At 30.5% G+C, this 20,572-nt stretch overlaps 1 pseudogene; it reads left to right on the top strand.

Annotated features, from left to right (window-relative positions):
- Positions 1 to 16,840: 16,840 nt before the first annotated feature.
- Positions 16,841 to 16,971, top strand: LOC125615843 (annotated as a pseudogene).
- The last annotated feature ends 3,601 nt before the right edge of the window (positions 16,972 to 20,572 follow it).

The raw sequence follows: 20,572 nt of genomic DNA, 5'->3' as shown, positions 1-20,572 counted from the left end.
AAGTTGAAATACATTTCCAAAGATAGATTATCTTCCATTTTTATGTTTCCAAATGTTAATCTCTTGGACACTTAATTACTATGTATGCTCTTCCTTCAGTTGGGGTTACTATTTCTTTCTGTTTTCTTTTTTCATGATCTAGATAAGTGATATTAAGTAGTGCATTAGAAACTTTTTTCTTCATGCCACCATTGTTTTCAGCCTTTTTTTGGCCTCAATGAACTCATTGAAAACACTTCAAATATGCCCTAATTTAGCAGTTTCAAACCTTATAGTCAGACAACTTCATTTAACATTTTTTTTTTTGGCAAGTTAAGAAATTTCAAGGGATTTTTGACACCTCTGGCCAGTCTTTCCCTTTGGTATGATTAGAACTTTTACCTAAATCTCTAGAAGAGATCTTCACAGTTTTACATTTCTATGACCAAAGCACCTGGCAAGAACAATCTAGAGAATAGTTTATTTTGGCTCACAGCTCCAGAGGTTCAATCTATGGTTGGTTGACTTCATAGCTCTGGGCCTAATGGAGGCAGACATAATAGTGGCAGTGTGGGGCAGAAAATAGTTTCTAAACTTAGGGCAGCCAGAAAGCAGAGAGAAAAAGAAAGGAACCAGGGATAAAACATAACCCTAAAGGAACACCCCTAGTGCCCTACATCCTCCAGCCCTGACAAACCTGCCTGGTTATCACCCAGCTGGTTCATTCAAATTACTAATTTATCAAATGGATTGATAATCAATTTAATGGACTAGTCAATAATAATGAATTAATCCACTGATTAAGTTAAAGCTCTCATAATATTCTCATTTTACCTCTGATCACTCCAAACATTCTTACATTGTCTAACATGAGCATTTTGGATAACACCTCATATCCAAACCATAACATTCACATTTCTTGTTTTTATTTTATTTTTCTCATTGTGTGTTCACTTTTTTTGTAATGTTTTAATCACAGGCCTATGAACTGTACTGTTCCAGTTCTATTTCATTACAAAAATTTTCACAAGTTTTCCTATATGTGTAAGAAATCAATAGCTTTCTTTCTTTAAAACTTATTATACTTTGACTCAAATCACTAGAAGATAATATATACATCCAAAATGATCATGCTTAGAGAATACTGCACTATCTCAGTCTTTTCCACTTCCTTGAACTGAGTCAACATAAGCCTCTCTTAAGATCTGAATCAGTTTCCTATGAGAGTTTTTAGCAATGTATACATTAAGTTAATATCATTTATTCGATCTCATTAAGTAATATCTTTTAAATCAAGATTGTTTGTTCTATTTCACTAAGTCAGTATAATTTATTCAATCATCAAATACTCATTAAACATCTATAAGAAATTAAATATGATACGGGAAGTGGAAGGGGACAAAGAACGAAATTTTTGATGCTATGAAACAAATTATGGAGGAGTAAGAAAATAAAGAAATGAAATGCATTGACCTTTCTATGTTTAGATGATTGTGATTATTATGAATCAAGGAGAATAAAAAAGAGTGAATAAAGGAAAGGTGCTACTCTATAGTTTGGATGTTACAGAAAAGTCCCCATGAAAAGGTGTACATTTTTAGCCAATATTGTAAGAAGATAATAAACTTAGCTTGGAGAATAGGGTTTTAGGCAAGGAAAATAGTAAAGGTACATGCTCTGAAACAAGGAAATCCTTGTGTAATTCATAGTAGAAAGCAAAGCCAGTGACTGGATTATAGAGTATAAAAGTGAAGACTATATAGATAAAAATGAGAGTTTTTTGAAATATAGGAGAGCTTTCCACATGATAGTAAAGTAGATATAGTTCTACAGTGGTAAAATAAGAGACAAGCATGATTTGAAAAGTCAACTAGCTGTTGTTATATAGTGGACTGATGTCTATCAAAAGGGAAAAATAGAAACTATTTGCAAAGTAATTATAGTATAGAGCTAAAAGGTAATAGGAAACTTAGTATGATACCAGAATCACATGAGGAGATAAGTAGATGGATTTGGGAATTATCCTCATGCATATTGAAATCCCAGAGAACCATGATAGAAGTGTATAAACTTCGGTTGATAAAATCATAAAAAATCCTAATAAATGAAAGAGGTGGAGACAGAGATAGAGAGGAAAACAGAAAAAGCGAAACATGGGAAGTAATAATTTGGGAGCAATGTATAACACTGGTAGATAGGTCAGGGTATGGTTATTGTCTTGGTCAGTTCTACTCTTATTTTCCAACATTATTTTCTATCTCTGTCTTTTTAACTTTCCTACTTCATTTCTACTGAAGTTAGAACACTGTCTTGCTCTCTATTTCTACATCTGATTTGTTATAGCACATAGAAAAAGTGGGTAGGGTGTGTGTGTGTGTGTGTGTGTGTGTGTTTTACATGCCTTAATCAAATCTATTCTCTCATGCCAGAATCTTATGAATGTATAAGAAATGTAACAATATTAGGTGACAAAATAACCAACATATTACTTGTATATTTTTATGATTGTATTTAATTAAGTCCTAAAGTAGGTTAACAATAATCTAAATCTCATATTAAACACTGAAAGTAGAACCTACTGGGAATTTGTTCACATTATATTTGCATTTGCTGCATTTGTACCTAGGTGCAACCACTGAGTTATTGAACTTTATTGATGAAAATTTCTTTTTATGGGTCTTATTTTATATATTTTGGAAAACTTTACTTTGAAAATTCACATTTGTTTGAAAATTTATACAAACCCCAAATGTATGCCTGTAACTTCTCCAGAGTAAAACATCTTTAATGTTTGCATTTTTCAGGACAATTCAACAAAGTGATGGACAGTGACTTGGGAGACCAAGAGAAACTGCAAGTTCAGGGCCAGCCTCAGCAACTTAGCAAGACATTGTCCAAAAAAAAAAAAAAAAGTAAAAGGAATAGGGATGTAGTCCCTCAGTACTCAGCAGTAAACTGCTCCTGGATTGAATAATCCCTATTAACAGAGAGAGAGAAAGAGAGAGAGAGAGAGAAGAATAATACATTCTTTGAGTGAAATATTTTATTTTCTTGTACAAGATATATAAAATATGAACTTTAACTGAGAAACTATTATTTATAACATAGAGATGCTTTCTTCGACTAGCTAAAGCAATTATTAAATTTATGATAGTTTTGTAGTATTTTTCCCATACTCAGTGTATGTTATTTAGGAAATATTTCTGTGAAGTACAAATTTTGCCCCCTTAGTTTTCAGATTAAAAAAAAAGAACAAATTTCTGCCAATAAATTTATCAAAGCTTTAATAACGTCTTTGAAACAGTACAATTTCATATATGAATATACTTGATATTTTTATAATTTGTAGTTAATATAATTATGATGTACATTTATGCTAGTTCAGTCATAATGTCTGGAAATGTGTAGTTATAGTTCTTAAAAAATTTGTTTTCCAGTTTGTAATAACTTATTGAGATAGCAATATACATAATTAAAAATACAAATACAAATAAAATAAAAAATTAAAAAAAAAATTTAATTATTACAACTCTAAAAATATGAATTATTAAAATAAAACACAAGAACAATAATCACCAAAATATTATATAACATTAAAAAAGGATGAAATTATTGTTCACAACTTTTTTGGCAAAATGTTTAAGATTTTACTAAGAAAATGAGATAAACCTACAAAATAGCAGATCATATTTTAAAATTGATAAATTTTAGTATATTTATACAAAGAATACCATACTTTGGCATGAATAAAACATATATTGTTGAAGAGGAAACAAAACAAGCAAACACAAAGACACAAAAACATGGTTAATTCTCACAAAACATTTAGCAAAAAAAACAACATATGAAAGAGTGCATATATTATGATTTCACATGAGTCAAGTTCAAAAGCAAGCAAAATTACATTATGGTTATATAACTGGTGATTGAAGAATGATAAGAATTTTTTTAAAATGACTCTGACTTAACTTACTCTTCCACACACTATTTCACTCTCACAAATATACAGATTCATAAACACTTATACACATATGCACATGCATATTACAATGATTTGAGAGGCAACCCCAACATTTCTGTTTAATAATATTTAATTATTAGATTATAATTCTAAAAATATGAATTATTAAAATTATTTTACTCTCAAAGAAACCTAATGTCTCTAGATATTCAATGTGAAGACAATTATATTGACCTTGGTTTTCCAATTTCTTCAACCTCAGAAATATATTCAAAATAATAAAACATTATTATGACCTGCTTTATGCAAGTTTTAATGTTCACTATTTTATAACCATAAAAGAAAGTTATTAAAGATTTATACTCTTTTACTCTAAAAGCTGTAAGAATTATGCACTACTGGGTGATGAGAAATAACTTTTCAAAGACTTAAATATATAGAAAAAATTTGGTTTGTGAAAATATATTTGTTTGAAACTATTTGACATTGTTTAACAAGTAATCTTTTATTCCAAATTTTGTGTGCAAGTAGATGCATATGGCATGTGTGTGTTGGGGAAGAGGGAGTGTTGTAACTTCAACCCTTTGTGATTCAAAGTGTAATTTTCAATATATTTTTTAAAATGTTCAAGTGTTTTGTTAAACACTGAAACAATATGAAGAAACAGAAAATACTTTATCAATATAATTTTATCAATTTTAAAACTAATATTTCCATGAGTTTTCATAAATCGAACCCTCTGTGTAACCATCACTCAAATAAATAGAACAAAATATAAACTCAAAAGCTTTGTGAAGCCCCCTCCCAGTCACTATGCACCCAAGAATAATCACTTTCCTGGTTCTAATTAAGTGATTTTTTTTTTCTTTTTTGGATGTTTATATATATACATATATACACACACACACACACACACATATAGATACGTATATCTCTCTATATATTGAGAGATATATGTCTATATATATTGTGTGTTTTGTGAAGTTCTGGGAATAGTTCTGTTTGCACATTTTTTGAGACTCATCCAAGTTTTTATGTAAATGAAGAATTGTTTCAGTATTGTTGCTTAATTGTATTCTTTTACATGATTACATCATAATTAGTATATGAAAAATTGTCAATTTTATTTGTTAACATGTTTTGTTGGGCATTTCAGTTGCTTCAATTTTTACATATTACAAACACAAACATTTATTTTGGTCGATATGTGTGTGTATATATATATATATTTTTTGTTTGTTTGTTTGTTTGTTTGTTTTCGATGTTTAATTTGTTATCTCTCAATGTTTTCATGTGCTTTGTTTTTTGTGCTTACATTGATTTTGACAGAGAATATTTTGTTTGATTTGGAGATTATCTTGATAAGATCGTATTCATTAACATACTCATTAAAAGTCATATCCGGTTTGTAAAAGGAGGCATGGACCTCTTATATAAAACAAAAAAATCACTTCCAGATGAAATTACACACAAAGACAGAGTCAACACTTGACACCAGTATTTGAAGACATGGGTGTTCCAGTCATTTGAATGCATATAAGAAATACATTATCCAAACACTAATTGATTTAGCTCTATTTTGGTATCCTGTGGTGGTATTGAGAAAGATGTGTTTCATGGTAGAAATGATAACTTGAATAGATTGGCAGAGGAAAAAAGAACAATTTTAAAACATTGAATTTTTTAAAAGTAGACCTCTAGTCCTTAAAGTCAGAAATATTTTACATTTCTATAGATCATTTAAAATTTGATTTAATTTTCCTTATTATGAAACTTCAGATTTTGATTTCAAGCAATATTTAAATTTGAACAAACACTTCAAGATAACATACTTGTCCATTGCTGTCAACGTAAATTCTACCATTCTGCAAGAGTGTCAAAAGAATTTTCAGCTTTTATACACTGACATCAGTCTTTTATTATATGACTTTAAATAAGCTACATTACTCATCATAAATTACTAGTTTTAATAGAAAACTTCTACTTTAATATCATTACTAGAAATAGAGTAGGCAAAATAGGAGATGAAAGATACAGCAAATGGATAATTATAGTAAATTACACATTGCAGATGAAATAGTTGTGAACATAATAGAAAAATAAAAGGAGGGTCAGAAACTGTAGGATAACTCCCAACATCCCAGGATGTTGAAAATATTAAAATTTGATTAAAAATAGGAACCAAAGATATCAGTAAATATCAGTACAATATATGAACAAAACTACATGTGGACATTTCATAATCAAATTATTCAAAACCAGTTATAAATAGAAAAATCTTAAAATCATTTTTTAAAAAAAATTAATCATTTTTAAAAAGTTATTATATGTAGAGAAATAAACTTAAGAATGACAGTGGATCTCCCTTCAAAAACAGTGCAAGAAAAGGAGTAAAACGTCATCTTTAAAGTAATAAAAGAAATCTATTCACTAAGATTTTGACAGAGTGCAATTATTATTAAAAAGAATTCAAATTTAAAAATGTTTAGAAGCACAAAAGCTAAAAATATTATTAGTAATTGTTCTATATTGAAGAAACATTGAAGAAATTTCTTTAAACACAAGGAATAGTACCAAGTGAAAATATGGATCTATGCAAACATATATGAAACCAAAATAGTGACTACTTGTATAAATACATATTTTTCTTCATCAGTCATTTTGAGGATAGCTATTAATAAATAAGCATCTAATTTATAACATGTAAATGTAAAATGAATGAAAATCACAAAATAGAAGAAAGAATTCAAAATATGGACTTTAGTATTATAAATATATTGAAATATCACTTAGAATGTTAAAAGATAAAGCTGCCTAGTGTGATCAGGATGAAACCATTAAAATAACAAAACATAGTTAAATTATTAAGCCATCAAATGAGGTAAATAATTTATAAAAGTATTTCACCTAAAGAAGGTAGAAAAGAGAAAAAGAAGCAAAGGATAGATGGAATGGAAAACAAACAGGCAAATATTTTTTGCATTTCTTTTATTAAGAAAGATTAAATATAATGGTTTAGATAATATAATTAAAGGGAAAGGTAATAAAACAGTGAAAATAATAGGACTGCCTATAAAATACCACAGAAATACATTTAAAATACAAAGTCAAAGATATTAAAAGTAAGGGGAAAGAAAATGTCATTCCATCTGGATCATAATGATACATTTGCAAATGAATTGAGTGTATCCCCCAGGGTTTATATGCTGAAATCTTAGTCACCAGTGTGGCAGTTTGGGGGAGGTAGTGCAACCTTTAAGATATGCAGGTTAGTGGTTCCTTAGTCATTACTCTCAAGGGCAAAATGTTAAAAAAAAAAGTAAGTCACACCCCTCAAAATCTCTCTGACTTCCTGTCTTGCCACATTACTCTTTTGCGCATGTTACAGCCATGATACCATAAATTACTCACCAGAGCCTGAATGAATAGGACATCCTGATCTTGGGTTTCCTGTCTCCAGAACTGTGAGTTAAATAAACATCATGCTCTATACATGAACTATCTGCCAGGGTTATGGGTAGTGACCCCCAAAGGTTCAAGTTTTAACTACTGGTTCCAGGGTGGCATTAGTGGTCGGTTCATGATCTTTGGGACATAGGACCTAGTAAGAGGTCTTCCTGTTACTGGAGGCATTTTCCTCAAGGAAACTGTAGAAACTGTGGACCATCTTCTTTTTCTTGCTATTTCCTGGTACATAAAGTAAGCAGTTTGCTCCACCACGTGTTTCTGCCATAAAGCCCTTGCCGGAGGCCCAAAGTATGAGGTGGCTTACTCTTGAACTGCAATCTCCAAATCTATGAAAAAAATAAATGATTTTTTTCTCTTGTTAAATGAATTGTAGCCAGACGTGGTAGAACATACCTATAACATACCTATAATCCCAGCAGCTTTGAAGGTTGAGACAGGAGGATTGTGAGTTCAAAGCCAGCTTCAACAAAAGTGAGGTGCTAAGCAACTCCGTGAAATCCTTACTCTAAATAAAATTAAAAAGAAGGCTGGGATGTAAAGTGGAGTGCCCCCACCCCTTTAATCCCTGGTACCACCCCCCCACACGCGGGGTGGGGAGGGGGAGGGGAAGAATTGTCTCCCACATTGCATTATAGTACTGGAAAACTGATAATGCATTAGTTTCAGGTATGACACTGAAAAAAAAAAGATATTTGCATTTACAGGTTTACTATAGTATTGTATGCAATAGCTAAGATTTTGAGTCATCCAATTTGTCCTTTAATGATGCATAAGTAAAAAAAATATGGTCAACATATACCCAAAGGAATACTATCAGCCTTAAAAAATAAGAAAATTCTTTTATTTGAAAAAAGAAAGAAGAATATTATACAACATTATACAAGGTGGAGTAAGCTAGTCACAAAGTGACACATATAGAATAATCTACCTTACATGTATAATCTAAAAACATTAAATTTATAGAAGCATTGAATATCATGGTGATTATTGAAAGAAGGAACAGGAATAAAGGGGAAATTTTAGTTAAAAGATATCAAATATATGTTTGCCAAGAAAAATAATTTTTTGAGATTCATGGCTCAGAATGGTTACTACAGCTAATAATAATGAATTATGTTTTTATTTTAAATATTTTTTTCTTGTTTGGAACTTGCAGTCCTCTAGCCTCAGCCTCATGAGCTGCTGAGATTACAGGTGTGAACCACTGTATGTATATTCACCTAGACTGAATAATTTTCAAAGTAAAAAAAAAATGTATGTGAGATGATGCATGTATTAATTATCTTGATTTAATTACTCCACAAGTATGCATATCTCAAAACATGTTTTATACCCTCTAAATATAGAGCTGTCAATCAAAATTATTTATTTATTTATTTATTTATTTAGGTATGGGGAATTGAACTCAGGAGCACTCAACCACTAAGTCACATCCCTAGCACTATTTTATTTAGAGACAGGGTCTCACTCAGTTGTTTAGCAGTTTGCTTTTCCTGAGGCTGCTATTGAACTCGTGATCCTCTTGCTTCAATTTCTCAAGCCACTGGGAAAATTTTTTTTTATTTTAAAATTCATTTTCTTCATTATTTTTATTTGCTTTATAAATGACACTTAATAAACATACATATACATATTTATGGGACTCAATGGAATGCTTTGTTATATGTAACTATTGTGTATATATCAAAACAAGGAAATTAGTATATTTATCACCTTATACTTTTAACATTTCTTTGTAATAAGATAATTTAAAAAACACTTTTCTAGTTATATAGCAATGTACAATATTTTATTGTGAATTATAGTCACTCTCCTGAGCAACAGAATACCAAAATTATTCCCTTATCTACTTGTAACTTTGTAACCATTGGTCACCCCTTTGCTATACACCACTCCCAACTCTTCTTTCAGGTCTCTTGTAATCTCTTTTACTTTCTATTTCCATGAGGTTAAAATTTTAGAATACACGTATGAGGGAGATCATACAGTATCTGCCTTTTTTATGTCTGGCTTATTTCACTAATATAGTGCCCTCTTCCAGATTCATCCCTATTCTGACAAATGACTCAAGAGTATTACATTAGGAATACATACCATATATTCCTATTCATTCATCTGCAGTTGTAAATTTGGGTTGATTCTATTTGGCTCTTGTGCAATAATGAAGATCCCTCCTTGACAAACCGATTTCTCCTTCTCCTTCTCCTTCTCCTTCTTCTGAGATACATAGAGATACTGAGATTACAGGTGTGAGCCACTGCATCTTATGGTGATACTAGTTTTAATATTCTGAGGAAATGCCACACTTTTTTTCATAGTATATGTAAAATAATTATATATTGTATGTTGATTTTACTTCCTTCAACTTGAGTGAATTTATTAGTTTTAAAACTGGTGAAGTACTTAGGGTTTCCTAAATGCTGGTAATCTGCAAGCAGAGACATTTTGATTTTGTTCATTTCATTTTTAATTTCTTTTATTTTTTTCTCGTCTAAATTATCTGGTTCTGACTTCTAATACTATGTTGAATAGAACTGATGAAAGAGGACATCCTTGTTTTGCTTTCTTTTAGAATGATTCAGTCTGATGTTGGCTATGGTTTTGTCTATATGGATTTTACAACATAATTTATTGATATCTTTTGTTATTTAATGGTATTGAATTTGGCCAATTTCTTCAAAATAGTCAGTAAAAGTGATTATATGATTTTTTCCCTTCTTTTTGTTAATTTGGCATATAATAACTATTAATTTGTAAGTGTTGAACCATTCTTGCATAGTTTGGATAAATTTTTCTTGAAAATAGGAAATGATCTTTTAATGTTCCTTGGATTTGGCATAAAATTTTTGCATCTATGTTCATTAAGGATTTTGGCATGTAGGTGCCATTTTTGTTATATCCTTGTTTTGTCTGGTTTTGTTATGAGGGTAATGCTTCCCTTTTTGAATGAATTTGGAAGTACTTCTTCCTTTTCAACAATTTTATGAAATTGTTTAATAAGACTTGCAGTTCTTTGTTTGATAGGATAGGCAGTGAAGCCACGAGGTCCTGCCCTTTTCTTTAATAGGAAACTTTTTTTACAGATCAATTTCCTTATTCATTATTGATCCCTTAAAATTTTATGTTGCTTCATGATTTTGTGCTGGAATCTTGTATTTGTTTAGGTAATTTATCTCTTTGTTCAACGTATATAATTTATTGGCACAGGCTCCAAGAAAATGGGTTGTGGCTATACAATGACTTGGCTGAGCATGGTGGAGTGATAGAAGAACTTACTAATGTAGGATCTCCTTGACTATTGGCAACTACAATAGTATGAACTCTAACAATGTTTCCAGCTTCAAAATGGTGCTGTAGTGTAGCAGCTTGAGTCAGCAGGGGTGAACAATATACAACTTGGGTTCCCGTTCTGAGCAAAGTATTCACATTAATTTTAGGCAGCTCCCTAGATGATGATGTACAAAAAATATATAGTACATTAAGTTGCCAGAAATTTGCTTAGAATTTTACAACAATATTCACGATAGATAGTGATCTGAAGGTCCTGTACTATTAGACTACAAGTGTCTACAGTGGTGATGAATATCTGGGGCATCCCAATTGCTATTGCCCCACATGGGGAGTTCCTTCTGGACTCTGAGTCAATCCTGATGGTGTAAATGCAATGGCAGAGGGAGAAGTACTTCTCCCTTATCTCTATGCTTCCATTGAATTTGGAGCACCAGAGGGACTCCAAATTACCTTTACTGAACTCAGTGCTCCTCTCAGTTACTCTAGTTAAAATTTACTTAGTATTTTTTTGCTTTGCTCCTCCGTTGTGGTAAGAATGAGTTTTATTTTTTAACATCAAAAATAAAAAATATATATATAATAAGTTATAGTAGCTATTTTAATATCAGACTAAATTCATTTCATAGAAAAGAATAATGTGATGAATAACAAGACTTATTTCATAAAGATAAAGGGATCACTTCATCTGAGGTACAATGACCCTAAAAGTTTATGCATCAAATAACAAAGCTTCAAATTACATGAAGCAAAAATTGTTATAACTTCAAAGAAAACACACAAATCCACAATTATTGTGGATTTATTTCACTGCACTTGTCTCAATTATTAGTGGACCTACTAAAGAGAAAATCAAAGAGATACAAGTTTTGAGAGGCATTACCAAAAAACTTGAAAACTACATTTATAAAAGACACAACCAACAAAAATAGAACACATATTGATTACAAGTGCAAATGAAATATTTATCGAAGTCAATCATTTTCTAAATTATTGGACATAAACTAAATTCTGCCCATGATTATTTTTGTATATCTTACAAACTGAGCATATGTTTTATATTTTAAAGAATTTAAAAAAAATACCATAGGAGCTGGGTTTTGTGGCCCACACCTATAACCCCAGCTGCTCAAAAGGCTGAGACAGGAGAAGCCAGCCTCACACCAAAGTGAGGTGCTAAACAAGTCAGTGAGACCCTGTCTCCAAATAAAATACAAAATAGGGCTGGGGATGTGTCTCAGTGGTCTTGTGCCCCTCTGTTCAGTTCCCAGTACCAAAAAAAATTAAAAATACCATAGGTAGCAGAAATTGCATGTGGTTTACAGTACATAAAATATTTACTATATAACCCACTACAAAAAATAAGTTTCATTTCTTATAAGCCTCAAACCAAATCTCAATATGTTTAAAAGTTAAATCTCACTGTGTTCTTTCATTACAATTTAATTATATTAGAAATGACTAATAGACATCTCATAAGTCTCTAATTAAATAACACATTTATAAATAACTAATAGATCAAAGAAGAGTCAAATGGCAGTATTAGGTAGGTTTTGACCTGGATAAATATTTAAATAAAGAATATTAAACTTTTGAAATACTGAGTAGGCAGTAATTGGAAGAGGGACTTATAAGCATGAAAGGGCTGTATTAGAAAAGAAGAAAGGTCTTAATGTATTGACCTGTGTGTTAGCACAAAAAATAGGGAAAGAAGCAAAAATTAAATAGTAATAGCATAACTACAATAAAAAATAGTAGGCAGAAAACAATTACATGGAAAATTAAAAATTTATAAAGTCTCTATTAGGATTAGCATTTTTCTGATTAAGTTTGTTAACCTTAGCAAGACTAGTCAAGTTCATATGTACATATATGAATATGCCACAGTGAATCTTCACATCATGTACAACCACAAGACTAGGATTCTAACTAGAATAAACACTCCATGTTTTTATAAAGATGTCAAAATATACTGTATTGCCATGTATAACTAAAAAGAACAAATAAAAAATAGGGACAGCATTTATTCCAATATCAGTTATAGAGAGAGAAATGTGCCACAAAATTTATAGACTTTCAAAGATTAAAATAGAATATTTTAAATGATTTGAAACCACTCAAATCAACAACTTAAACATATTCATATTCCTTTAAAATAGAAATAATCAACTCTTATTCAATGAGAATTTTATTATTAATAACTACTAAAAGGGTTGAATTTTGGTTTAAGATCCTTCCTAATCCCTCAAAAAATTATACAGCATATTTAGGAGAAATAATGCCAACTCTACACAAATTCTAGTATAGTATTTTTTTAAAATGGAAGACTTTCCAATTGACTTGAGCATTAATTGACAACACAATCAGACAGAATAATACCGGACCTACAGAACATTATTTATCATGAACATTGGTGTAAAATCCTAAGCAAAATTTTAGCAAACTGAATGTACATCATGAATAATGCACTTTATTGGAGAATTAGAAGTCATTATAATTGACAACAATAAATATTTAAGCATCAAACATAAAATAATTTTAAACCCTATTATCATCTCAATAAATTCAGAAAAACCATTTGATAAACACTCATATATAAACTCTCACATATCTCCTTTGTCATCACCAGTTTTGTTGATTTGGGTCTACTCTTTCTTTGCATTCGTATGGCTAAGGATTTAACAATCTTTTTTATCTTTTGAAGGAACTAACTTTTGTTTTAGCATTGATCACTTTTATTGTCTTTTATTCTCAAAATTAGTAATAAAAAGGAGATATTCACAATCACTACTCATTGAATATAATCCTTGAAACTCTAACCATATCGGACAAAAGAAGGCTATTAGAAGGATACAAATAAGAAAAGAAGAAGTCTATTTATGTGTTTGCTGATGACATGATCCTATTTCTTGAAGAACAAAAAATTCCATCAGAAGACTTCTAGGGCTGATTTATAATTTCAGCAAAGTAGCAGGATATAGGATCAACATGTATGTATGATTATTTCAAAATGATCCCCAATTTTATATATAGCTATATTGCATTAATAAAAACATTTTAAAAAGAAAATATGGTATTTTAAAAATATATATATATATGCAGAAGTGAAATACTAGAGAGTCCAGAAATTCACCCATACATATATGAACAATTGTTTTTTGAGAAAAGTAAAAAGCCAATTCAGTAGAAATGATAATCTTTTCAATATATGATCCTGGAACAATCAGACATCCTTATGCAAAAGTAAAACAAAAATGTTTAATTTTTACCATGCACCATATCATAGCAGCTCAATTGAAAATAGCTAAACTATGGAACCAAACTAAGTGCCCTTCAACAGAACAATGGATAAAGAAAATGTGGTACATTTACACATGGAATATTACTCAGCCTTAAAGAAAAATGAAATGATGACATTTGTAGGTAAATGGAGAATATCATGCTAAGTGAAATAAGCCAAAAAGGCCAAATGTTCTCTCTAGTATGTGGATGTTGACTCACAAGAGGCAATGAGGAGGAAAGAATGGACATTCACTGGGTTGGAAGTGGGGGATGTGAATGGTGGGGGAGTGAAGGGGGATGTGAATGGGAAAGACAGTAGAATGAATCAAACATAACTCTACTATGTTCATATATGAATACACGACCAGTGTAATTACACATCACATAAAAACAACAATAATGAGAAGTTATACTCCATGTATGTATGATATTTCAGAATAAATTCTACTGTTATGTATAACTAAAAAGAACAAACAGGGCTGGGATTTGTGGGTCAGTAGTAGAGTACTTGCCTAGCATATGGGAGACACTGGGTTCCAGTCTCAGCACCACATCAAAAACAAAATAAATAAAATAAAGTCATTATGTCCAACTACAACTAAAAATATTTTAAAAATAGAACAAATAAAAAACTGAAAGAGACAAAGTAAAAATTACCATTATCATGTTTTTGTCAACAATTTGAATTAATTGAATTTCTCAGTACATCACTGGTGGGACTGAAAATTGGTAGGTTTACTTTGGAAGACATTTGGAGATATGTACTAAAGAGTGGTAATTTCATAGCTGTTCAATTTTTAAAAATAAAAAAAACCTGTTCTCTTCTTATTTGCACCCTTTTCTGAACTTGTTTATATTGCAATAACTAAATATATTGAAATGTACCACTTGCCATGCTGGTACATGCCTATAATTGCAGAGACTCCAGAGGCTGAGGCAGGGGGATTGCAAGTTGAGGCCAACCTCACCAAATAAAGATGGCCCTCAGTTAATTAGATTCTGTCTTCAAAAAGAAAAAAAAAATAAAGGAAGAGGGGGGTGCTGGTGATGTGGTTCAGTGGTTAAGCATCACTGTGTTCAATCCCTTGTACAAAAATAAATAAATAAATAATATGCAATTCACAAAGTGAGCCTTATTTCTTTGGAATTCTTGGTGTTCTTAAGACAGTTATTCTGGTTGGGAAAGCTTGAGGATGTAGGTCAAAATACAAAATAAAAACTTATGGAACATATTGACTGAACCTAATTCATGCTCTTCATTTGGATTTTAATTCAAATAGCCTAACTAATTAAATAGGATACAAACATTAGCATATTTTATTAAAAACCTTAAGCACTTTAACAATGGCTGAACATTTAATTATATTAATGCATTTTGATGTTTTTGCATTTACAAGTGTACTACAGTATGTGATCATAAATGCGCTCTTATGCCTTAAAGATTAATGTTGACACACACATATATATATTTTTTATTTTCAATATTTTTATTTGTAGATATACACAATATCTTTATTTCTTTATATGTAGTGCTGAGGATTGAACCCAGTGCCTCACATGTGCTAGGAAAGCGCTCTACCAGTGAGCTACAGACCCAGATAAATATTGCCTTATTTTTGAATTGGTTTCAAAATTACCCAGAGTCTTTAAGGAAGAGAGATGAGGAGGAATCTGTGACTATAGAAGGAACAAGGCTGGCCATGAGTTAATAATTTTTGAAGTTGTGGTTTCATGTTAAGAATGGTACTTTTCAAACTGTAATTAATTACATTAAAAATTTTCAAGAAGTTTATTTAAAAGTCTATAAAATATCAAAGAACAACAGAAAAAAATACATTTTCTAATTTGATTAAAGTCATATAAACTATTGATACTATAAAAATAAGACAAGGAAATATTTATTTGTTTAAAAGAGACAACTGTATTTGCAGTATACTTTCTCAAAATTACCTATAGTTTTAAGGAAAATGAAAAGTTTCAAAATAGTCTATTTTGGAATTGTCTATAATACTCCAACTTCATTTATTTAAAATGGTTGAAGACTTTGATGGTAAGAATGTATTATAATTTTAAGACAAATTAGTTATTTAAAACATGTTCTTTATATTAACACGTTTTACATACACATCCTTCTACATATCCTTATATATTAACTGAGAGATACAATAGTAAAACTTTTATGAGGTTTCTAATTTAATGTTACTAAAAGCACCAGTTCCACTGGTCAGGCATTGAAATAAAGTAGAAAGATATCAGTAACCTTTCAATGACAGCTTCATGGAAGAATATAAAGACAGCTGTGGGTTATTTTCCTACATAAAAACCTCCCTAATTTAATTTGAATTCATAAAGAATTAACACCAAAATTTCAATAAAACATTTAATGTCAAACTATTTGCAGCAACTGTTTTATAACTTTTTATTGCATTTTCCACCAAAGTTTTTGAGCTTTCCTTCAACTTTTTGTAAAGTAACCTACAATGCTTTATGTTAAGATTAATACATTTATAATCACTCTATTAAATTGTTTTACAAGTGAAGATAGGCTATAAAGCTTGCTCCAGAAGATAGAACATCCTCAGAAGACAGCAATGTGACATTTAACAACCACATTTTCTAGTCATCAACTTCCTATTTGAAGTCTGTGACATAGTTTTAAATTTCTGATCAGTTCAAATACTGTGTAAAAGTCGAAGAGGAAAAAGCCACTGTTGCAAATAAATGAACTTTTTTTTAATGGTTTGAATAATTCCATAAAACAGTAGACAGTGACAACAACATTTCAAATTAAAATAGAAGATTATGTATATATATATATATATACACACACACACACACACACTTAAAATACACTCATATGTAATCGCTTCTCGGCCTTTTGGCTAAGATCAAGTGTAGTATCTGTTCTTATCAGTTTAAAATACACTCATGTGTGTGTGTTTGTTATATACACATATTAAGTGAAACACAACAATAAGGAACATAAAACTCATAAATAGAATTATTTTCTATTTACCCATTCAATACTGGAAAGAAATTCAGTAGAATAGTTCTTAGTTCTTTGGGATTATGATACACACCCCAGAAGGATTAATGAATATACAGAGAAATTTCAAAAGCATTAAAAAGCAGAACTGAAATTTGTAGACAATTCCACTTATACAAATGTAGTTCTATCTGATTATGGGGAAGACTGAGACAAAAGAAAGAAACATAATTAGAAATGCAGCCAAATTCAGTGTTCTTGTGGCCTGTTGTATTTCTATTACACTAGTATGGGAAGAACAGATACTGCTGAGAGAATTCCACTAAACTTGATAATTGTAAGTAGAGATTGGTTACATTAGATTGAGAAATGGAGAATAAGAGAGCCAAAGGAACATGTACCTACAAGTAGGGGTATTAGTTCATTCCGGACAGTAAATAGATGCTCTTGATTAATTCACTTCTGGAGCCTTTATTTATTTGTTTATTTATTTGCACCTGTGAAATCATCAGTATAACTCACTTTAGTATTTCTCAAATGTAGGTAAACAAAAAGAAAAAAAAATAGTTCATGTGTGTTTATTGGTATGTAAGTAAGAACCTGGAAATTATTTAGGGAGCAGTCTGAGAAAACACATTTTTAACAATCTCTTTAAATATCTTTTAATCCATAGAAATCACAAAGGACACTTAGAGAAACTCTAAATCAAACAACTCCAAAATTTTGAATCCACTTTCCACTTGTCCATGATACTGAAAAACTTTACGGGAGAAAAACACGAGATACAAACTTTTGGAAGTTATGAAGAATGAAAGGAGGAAGAATATTAAAATCAGGCAAATATTATATAGATACTAAATGTAAAGAAACATGTTTTCCAGAAATGACTACTACTGATAAAGGATAAATTGCTATCTTAGTGAAATTAGAAAATTACATTTATCTAAAAGCACAATAAATAGTAAAGAAACATATGTAACCAACACAAATAACTAACAATGTATTCTATATCACTAGATCAAAAGATAGATACAGATAAATTACAGCAGCTAGGTAGACAGATCAATAAAATACTAAAAATATAATAATAAAAAACATGGACAATAAATTGAAAATGAACAAAACATTTAACTTGCACCTTAAAAGGGAAAATATGTATAATCAATAGTAAACAGTTACTTGTGTCCACTTTGATTACTTGTCACTACAGAAATATTTGCACATTTACAGTAAAAAAATGAAAATGTTTTACATTTTCCAAATAGTACAAATTTACTTACCTTCTGAAAGCCTATCAACAGAATCGTTTCCTACTCAAGACATTAATAAACATACAATCGTCATTAATTTATTTTTGGTGGAGAAAGTACTGAAATGAAAAGAGTAATTGACAGTTGAGAAAATTAATTTTCTATATGCTTTAGGTTATTTGAAATCATTAAAACACTGCTGATTAGGAAAAGAAGAGAAATATGAAATACCACAATTAAATGCAGAATATATTACATAGTAAGGTCTTCACTTCTATGCAAAAACAACTTGGCAATTGTGGCACAATACAAGTTTAATAGAGATCAACAATGGACTATAATGTCAAAAGAGAGCTGCATAATGCAATTTCAGACTTTATTAATACAATCAAAAATCCCCACATCATAGAAAACAGCAGTTCAGGTTTTTTTTGTTTGTTTTTACTCCTTATTTAGATTTGTATTGGGGCTTGTTATGGTTTTGATATGTGATATCCCTCAAAAAACATCTGTTGATGTAGGAATTTTCAGTGATAACATGATTGGATTATGAGAGCTATAACTTAAACAGTCCATCCTGGTTTGAATGGACTGATCAACTGAGTGGTAACAGTAGGCAGGTAGGGCCTGCCTAAAGAAGATAGGTAACTGGGCGTGTGCCCTGGAAGAGTTGCTCTTCCTGACACCCTTCCTCTCCCTCTTTATCTCTCTCCCTGCTTCCTGATCCCACCATGAGCTGAGTAGCTTTCCTCCACTGGGTCCTTCCCCCCATGATATGCTCTCTCACCTTGTGCCTAGAGCAATGTAAGTTAGCTGCCTCTGGACTCAGACCTTTGAAATCATGAGTTTCCAATGAACTTTTTCTTCTCTAGGTTGTTCTTGTTGAATGGTTTGGTCAAAGTGATGCAAAACATGAATAACAGTTTAAAACTGACTAAAGCTGATTTAATCTATTTTACAATTAGGTGGATGCATTTATTGTTGGGTTTACCTAAAGGATGAGAACTCTGGGAATAATGGCATACAAGAAATGTCTACACTCAAGGTTACACACTGAAATGCTTCTAGAGGCTACATAAGTATATCTGATTTCTTGAGATATAAGATAAATAAGACAAACCGGATGAGCTCTGTCTTATTAAATTTTATTATCTCATTTTCCAAAAAGCAAGTATCAAAAACCTTGTTTTTATGTATAATAGCACCTTTTAATAAAGTATTCAATTAAGGCTATGTTTAAAAGGAAAGGTATTTTTGAAACAAAAAGAATTTTATCTGCCATTATTAAATTTATTGGTTCTTTTCAGTTACACATTATAATGGAATTAATTTACATATTTATACAATCATTATTTGCTTTATAGTTCCCATATCTTATAGTTTTAAGAAAGCACATTAAGTTTTTAAATTGGTTTTAAAGATTCCAGACAAAATTTCAACACGTATATTTTTATTTTCTATCTGTATTGAAAAGTATTGCAATGTGATGTGTTCTACATTTAAATGGAAAGTACAAAAGTATTTACCTAAATTTTTATTTTTGGATTTTAGTTGCTATTTTGCCTGTGGTTAAGGCAATTGCTAAAACTCTATCTCAAGTGGACAAATTGTATGCTCATGACACTTGTGCCTAAGTGTTCTTAATTTAAATTGAATCTTTAGATGTCTTTCTTCTAAAAAAATACAATTGTGATTGAGCATTACTGAATTAAAATTTAAATCATTTCATTAAATATGTTATGGTTATATGTGTCTCTGCATTTTGAAGTACTGATTTTAATTTATATGTAAAACTTATTTTTCTAATGTATATATAGACTTTATGGGATTTGCCAACAGAAACAGTTGCACTCCAGAAAAGCAGAACAGCATGTAATCCAATGGATTATGTAAACCCTCAACCCATTACCTATTTAAAATATTCTCACCATCTATAAAATTTTTAATATACCATAAATCAAACAGCAATTATCAAGTATCATGCATGCATTCAAGGAGTTGATATGCATTATATTTGTTAAACCTTCAGAAAAACTCATGAATACATATTTTCTTAGCCTATTCTAAGACTTTATATAATCAAACCCTGTATTTTTTATCTAGATTATAGATTCAGGTCTGTTTGTTTATTCTGGTGCCAATCTAATGTCAAGTTGCAGGTTTCTCAATGTATCTCCATGGAAGAGTAAACACAGAAGGTACAAGGAAGCACAATTACTGCTATTAAACTGCTCCTGCTTCTGCCTCACATATGAGCTGAGGCTATGCATCCTTGGGGATGGGGGATTCTCAAGGAAGAAGCATTAGGCACCTTGCAGCTTTATTATAAAATATGTGAGTCTTCTTGCTACTGTAATG

This window comes from Marmota marmota, unplaced genomic scaffold (genome assembly GCF_001458135.2).
Source record: "Marmota marmota marmota unplaced genomic scaffold, marMar, whole genome shotgun sequence".
Classification (NCBI taxonomy): domain Eukaryota; kingdom Metazoa; phylum Chordata; class Mammalia; order Rodentia; family Sciuridae; genus Marmota; species Marmota marmota.
The sequence above is the reverse complement of the archived record's forward strand: the minus strand, read 5'-3'. Positions and strand labels throughout refer to the sequence as shown.